Here is a 7,480-nt window from a genome sequence, read left to right on the forward strand (position 1 = left end):
AGGTCCTTGTGGAGGTGCTGATATGATCCCCAGCCTGGCCTGGCCCAGTGTGTTAAAGGATCTGCGTTGCTGTGGCTGTGGCTCAGATTCAGTCCCTGATCCAGGGACTTCCATTGTCCATGGATGTGGCCATAAAATATTTTAAATAAATTGTTTTTCCTAATTGTAGTTCAGTATTACTGACAGGAAATTTATGTACATGGGGACAAGGTAAGATCTCAGAAGCTCATAACCTTATAAGTAAGGTTTATGTGAGATGTATTTCCTGTAAACTTATCTATAAAGTAATATGATAAATGCATTTTTTTTTTTACTTTCTTACAACTTGGAGACACCCAGCATTGCTATTTTTTTATACTTATGACCAGTTCTATTTTTTCATTTATTATTCTCTAAGTACACAGTAACACAAATTTTTAACTACTAATTCTTTACTTTAGCCTACCATCCTCATTCTAGTCTGGTATAACTGGTGTTGTTTAAATTGATAGCTTATTAGTGATATTCATATATATCTTTATTTCACAGGATTATATTTGCCATCCTTATATGCTGTACCATAGTATGGAGGAGTTCTTTATGGCCTTAATATAGAGATAGACAACATTTATATGTTAGACAGGGAAAATAAAGATATTATATATAACATACATAGATAATAAATATGTTTCTATATTAAAATATAAAACTGTCGGAGTTCCTGTCGTGGCGCAGTGGTTAACAGATCTGACTGGGAACCATGAGGTTGCAGGTTCAATCCCTGGCCTTGCTCAGTGGATTAAGTATCCAGCATTGCCTTGAGCTGTAGTGTAGGTCGCAGACACGGCTCAGATCCCACGTTGCTGTGGCCGTGGTGTAGGCTGGCAGCTAGAGCTCCGATTAGACCCTAGCCTGGGAACCTCCATATGCTATGGGAGTGGCCCTAGAAAAAGGCAAAAAAGACAAAAAAATACAATTAAATAAATAAATAAATTGTCTATGGATTTTATTTTGCCAGTATCCTATTGTCATATAATTATTTTAAAGCTTATTTCCTGTAAAGTAGAAAATCTCTTTCCCCCCCCCAAAAAAAAAATGTTTAAAAGACTTCGTTATATAAAACCAATTCCACTGACATATTTTTCTCTGAATTTGCTCCATGTTCACATACTGGCTTAGGTTCCTCCTTGACAAAATATACTTTACCTGTTATACACACTTAGAATATACCAATTAAAATATATATAAACTTGGAGGGAAGAAATATGTTACATTTTAGGTAAATACATATTTCATATTTGAGGTAAGGCAGAAGATAAATTATCCACAAGAATTGCACAGTGATGATCCATCCTAAATTGTCCTAAACTTGAGTTATGTTTGAGGAACTGAGGCCTATTAGGTGAACACGGCAATCCAGCTACTCATCATGATACCCTGCCAAAAAAAATTGTCACACAAAAAGAATTTATCTATAAAGGTGTGAGGATAATCCATTTTAGGTAACATGTTTTCTCTATTAAGAAATTAAAAACAGGAGTTCCCGTCATAGCGCAGTGGTTAACGAATCCAACTAGGAACCATGAGGTTGCGGGTTCGGTCCCTGCCCTTGCTCAGTGGGTTGACGATCCGGCGTTGCCGTGAGCTGTGGTGTAGGTTGCAGACGCAGCTCGGATCCCGCGTTGCTGTGGCTCTGGCATAGGGCAGCAGCTACGGCTCCGATTGGACTCCTAGCCTGGGAACCTCAATATGCCGCGGGAGCGGCCCAAGAAATAGCAAAAAGACAAAAAAAAAAAAAAAAAAGAATCTATAAAAAAATAAAAATAATAAAAAAAAAGAAATTAAAAACAAAAACCACAGAAAAATACTATGTAATTGATATCTGAAGGTATTTCTAGATGCCATGAATCTATTGAAAGTTTTAATTCTTATCTTTCGTACAATCCTATAAGAAACAGCTATTTTTGCTGATGTGTATAAAGCGATTAAGACAACTTACTTTTTCCAAAGTACTCCTTGGTATATACTAAAATGTAGGTATAACAGAGGTTATATAGACCTAAGTACAATTCTTGGAATGTTCCTTGTATAAAGACAAATAATATCTAATATGATCTGATAGTTTCTTTACTTTGACACTTCTCTCCAATATTAGTCAAATGTGTTAATCATTTCATCCAGTGCTACCAACAGGAATAAGATCTTTCCAAAAAAAAAAATTTAAAAAGGGCTTTTATTTTAAAGCAAGGGCTTCTAAATGTTTCCATTCACAACTGGAATTTGGATTTTAAAATTTTTACAATGCAGTTAGAACATGAATTATGTCATATTATGGGATTATAATTATGTAGATATAATTATTATTACTTAAAAGACAATTAAAATTTATCTTCACCTGCTTAGGTAATTTCTTTTTATTTCTGCTACCTTTACATACCTTTATATCAGTCTATATACATGGGTAGATATATCAGGGTTTGCCAACCTTAGAGCTTTGGTTTTTGGGCTGTACAATTCTTTCTTGTTTGGGGCTACCCTAATAGAGTACCATAATTAGCAGCCTTACTGGAATATAACCATTTGAAGACAGAAGCACCCCTTCTCCAGTGGTGACAACCAAAATGCTTCAAAACATTATCTAATGTTCCCTGGGAGACTAAATTTCCCAATGGAAAATGTAAATTTCTCCCATCTCCAACTTTGTCTCTATTTCTATTTCTATTTCTATTTCTATATATGCATGCTTTATTTCCAGAATGTAGATTTTTTTTCTTTTTCTTTCTTTTTTTTTTTTTTTTTTTTTTTTTTTTGTATTTTTAGGGCTGCATCTGTGGCATATGGAAGTTCCTAGGCTAGGGGTTGAATCAGAGTTGTAGCTGCTGGCCTACACCACAGTCATAGCAACGCCAGACCTGAGCCACATCTGTGACCTACACCACAGTTCACGGCAACACCAGATCCTTAACCTACTGAGCAAGACCAGGGGTCGAACCTGCATTGTCATGGATGCTAGTCAGATTCATTCTCTCTGAGCTATGATGGGAACTCTGGTAGAGTATTTTAATAAAACCTAAAAGATAATTTTGGATTTATTTTGTTTATGCTCATTTTGAATACTAATACGTTACCAGAATTTATGCCATATTATTGACTATGCTGATGTCTCTATCCAGGATAGGTTTTCTGATAAGTTTCGATGGAAAAACACAATTGGACAGTGCTGGGTGAATTCATTCTCTTGGGAATCACAGATAGCCCTGAATTGCAGGCTCTGCTTTTTGGCCTGTTCCTGCTCATCTACATGATCTCAGTGGTGGGCAACTTGGGCATGGTCATCCTCACCAAGGTGGACGCCAGGCTCCAAACACCCATGTACTTTCTCAGACCCTGGCTTTTACTGACCTTGGTTATTCAACAACCGTGGGCCCCAAACTGTTGGTAAATTTTGTTGCAGATCAAAATAAAATTTCCTATTGTTTTTGTGCCACACAGATGTCTTTCTTCATCATGTTCATTATCAGTGAACTTTTTATTCTGGCCGCAACGTAGCCTATGACCGCTATGTAGCCATCTGTAAGCCTCTGCTCTATACTGTCATCATGTCAGAAAGGAGGTCCTGGGTGCTGGTGGCAATCCCTTATCTCTACAGCACATTTGCATCTCTGTTAGTCACCAAAAGCTTTTTAATTTATCCTTCTGTGGCTATAACATCATCAATCATTTCTACTATGACAATTTCCCGTTGTTATCTTTGCTTTGCTTGAACACACATGAAATTGAATTTATGATAATGATTTTCTCAGCTTTTAATTTGATTTTCACCCTTGTGGTAGTTCTTGCGTCTTACCTGCTCATCTTTGCAGCCATTCTCAGGGTGAACTCTGCTGAAGGTAGATGGAAGGCTTTTTCTACCTGTGGATCCCACCTGACTGTGGTAACAGTGTTCTATGGGACTTTGACATTTATGTATGTGAAGCCTGAGTCCAGTCATTCCTTTGACACTGATAAAGTGGCTTCCATATTGTATACCCTTTTTATCCCCATGTTGAATCCTTTGATTTATAGCTTGGGAAACAAAGATGTAAAACATGCACTACGGAGGATGTGGAATAAACTATGCAATGTTTTTTCTTAGAGATCGCTGTCACTATGAGTCCTACAAGTTAGGTTAAGAAATTTCCACCTCATTGTGTGTGTTTTCAGAGGAGAAAAATAGAAATAAGTTTGTCATATATTTAGGGAATACCTTGTACATGCTGGTCATACTTCCAAGTGCTATAAATCCATTAGTATAAGAAAAACAGAAAAAATTATTTATCATCTCTGAAAAAAAAAAGATATGAAACATAAGCAAAATAATTCAGTTAGTTTTCAAGTACACTATAGTGAGTTAGGACACTGTAGACCATAGCAGCAATTATGGAGAGTGGGTATGCTACGTGGGTGTGAAGAATTGTAGTACAAATGGGAATTTCAATGACTCTGGTGGTATTTTCCATTTTTAGAATAAACTCTCAAGTATCAGTGTGTGTTTGTACACATATGTGTTTGTGTTAGCACATACATTCTGTTTTTGTCTCCATATTTTTCCATGTGGTGTGTTAAGAGCAAACTTGTCTGTAGTTTCAAGGAGGCTCATTGGAGTGGGGCGATTTAAATCCAACATTCATCTGAATTTGCTCAAATATCCCTCTTTCCAATGGGAATCTTAGGATCTTACTCTTTTCTCCTCACTGCCATTATTTTCACATACAAGTCCTAGAGGGCCTATGAACTCGATGTCATGGTATTTCAGACACTCAGAAGTTCAGCACAGCATCTAATTCTATCTAAATTACTACATTTGTCTACACTAGTGAGCATATCTATTATAGTAAATTCCTTAAAAACAAAAATGATTATAGTTTTAAAGTAAATATCTTATTGTATCTATTTGTGTAAAAAGTCTACTCTAAGATAAATTAGGTTTGTTGCTTCTCTTTCATGTTGCTGACTTTCCTCAAACTTGTGTCATTGAATGTGTACTGTATTTTGATTAGAAGCCTCTGTTTCACTGCATTGATTTGATAATTGCTCCTTTAAGAAGTTAAGGGGAAAAAAATGGAGTTTCCATCGTGGCTCAGTGGAAACGAATCTGACTAGCATCCATGAGGACTCAGGTTTGATCCATGGCCTCACTCAGTGGGTTAAGGATCTGACATTTCCGTGAGCTGTGATGTAGGTCACAGACATGGCTCAGATCCCACATTGCTGTGGCTGGTTGCTATGGCTGTTGCATACAGCAGTGGCTACAGCTCCAATTTGACCCCTAGCCTGGGAAATTCCATATGCTGTGGTGTGGCCCTAAAAAGACCAAAAAAAAAAAAATGGAGAAATTAAAGGAGATAATCTCATTATTTGGACAATACTATGTTTCTAGTGAAATTGTAGTGTCATATGTAGAAATTGATGCACATGTTATGGCTTGGACAAACTTCTTCCAAACCTTCATAAATTCCTCTATATTTTGGTTTATTTTTAATATTTTTAACCTTCATGACACTTTACACCTTCATGACAATTTACACCATAAAGAGACTGGACTTGTTTATTTGTTCACAGTCAAGGATTAAATTATTTTTGGAGTCTAATATTTGAATCAAAAAAATTTATTGGAATAAAATATGTATAGTATATTGTCATAAAAAGATAAATATTATTAGTTGATTTTTAATTACTAAAATAATATATCTAAGTGTGAACTATGCATATATATAATATAAGAAACTTTTTTGTTTTTAAAAAATCATAATGGACAGAGGTACGGTACAATGTTAATATTAGTGGTGGTTGCTGAAATTATAAAAGTGCTTAATTTAATGTTTTTGCTTATATGTTATTCCCCAAATATATTCAATAAATAATTATAACTTTTACAATAAAGAAGGTAAAAATCTCTAATACTGGATTTGAAAAAAAAAAAATTTGTGGCCAAACAAAACCCAATATCTCATTTCTAAAATAAATCTAAGTGTACCTTAAAATGACAGTCCCTAAAATGATGTACAAAAAGTAAACAGAATTCATTGAGATTTTGCAACTGTTTATAATCTATTTCAAACATTTTTAGTAGACATACAATTTATCTAGGAAATTATCTAATTTTCCATGGATCACAAATATTTAAAAAAAAGGAATTTGTACATAAATCAATCATTTTATAGGATATTTGTTGTTGTTGTTGTTTTTTGCCACACTCTCAACATTGAATGTTGCCAGGCATGGTATAGAAACCTAGCCACAGAAGTGATATTACTGGATCCTTAAATGCTAGGTAACCAAGGGAACACATTTTGAATGTCAATGAAATTTAATGCATAATACAATGATGATTTTTGAAAATCAATAGAAATTAGCAAAAGAAAAATATAAAAGAAATGTTACCAACACTAATATTGTCTTTAAAATAGCACTCTGTCCTTAAATCAGAATAATAAGAGGGGGTTTAATTTAAATATAGATAGATATATGATAGATAGATAGATAGATAGATAGGTAGATATTCATGTGTATGGACACTAAGAAACACACTATAATAAATTCAGATGATCTCGAAAATGAAAAATGAAAAAATCCCATAAAAAAATGAAGATGATCTCAAAAGAATTACTAAAGATATCTCCATCCCAATATCAGGTCCAGGTGGCTTGACTAGAACACTATGTAACGTTTAGGGTAAAAGAAGTAATTATCATCTTATTCACTCAAAAAACTAAAAAGAAGGTTCATTTCCCAATTTTATTTGGAAAGATTTCTCCTAGTATTAAATGAAGAAGAAAGTATTATAAGATATAGTTCTTGTAATGGCTCAATGGGTCACAAACTTGACCAGTATCCCTGAGGGTATGTGTTCAATCCCTGGACTTGGGCAGTGCTTTAATGACCCAACATTGCTCTGAGCTGTGGTATAGATCTTGGACGTGGCTTGGATCCCACATTACTGTGAGGCTGGCAGTTGCAGCTCCAATTCAACCCCTAGCCTAGGAAATTCTGTTTGCCTTGAGTGTGGCCCTAAAAAGCAATAAATAAATAATAAGAAAAAAAAACAAAACAGCAATACCAGGCAATATATATTCCAGAATTTTAAACAAAATTCTAACAAATCAAATCTGGCAATATATAAAAACAATAATGCACAGATGAGGGCCTGCAAACCTAGTGAAATCTGAATCAAGTCAGGGGATTGTTATCTATGTTAATTTCACTGCTGTGATATCCTGCTGCATTAATGCAAATTTCTACCTTTGTTACCACTAGAAAAAGGAAGTAAGGTACAAGAGCTCTCTGGGCTTTTTTTATTTATTTTTTTGCTCTTTAGGGCTGCGCCTGAAGCACATGGAAGTCCCCAGGTTAGGGGTCAAATTGGAGCTATAGCTGCTGGCCTACACCACAGCCACAGAAACACCAGATCTGAGTCACATCTGCGAACTACAGTACAGTTCATGGCAATGCCAGATCCTTA

General features: G+C 35.1%; 1 pseudogene; it reads left to right on the forward strand.

Moving 5' to 3' along the window:
• The first annotated feature begins 3,175 nt into the window (after positions 1-3,175).
• Positions 3,176-4,114, forward strand: LOC100739370 (olfactory receptor 8K3-like; annotated as a pseudogene).
• Positions 4,115-7,480: the final 3,366 nt, after the last annotated feature.

Source organism: Sus scrofa, chromosome 1, assembly GCF_054392235.1.
Source record: "Sus scrofa isolate SSC_HxYL_T2T_F1_AM1 chromosome 1, Sscrofa_HxYL_maternal_Yorkshire_Landrace_v2.0, whole genome shotgun sequence".
Classification (NCBI taxonomy): Eukaryota; Metazoa; Chordata; class Mammalia; order Artiodactyla; family Suidae; genus Sus; species Sus scrofa.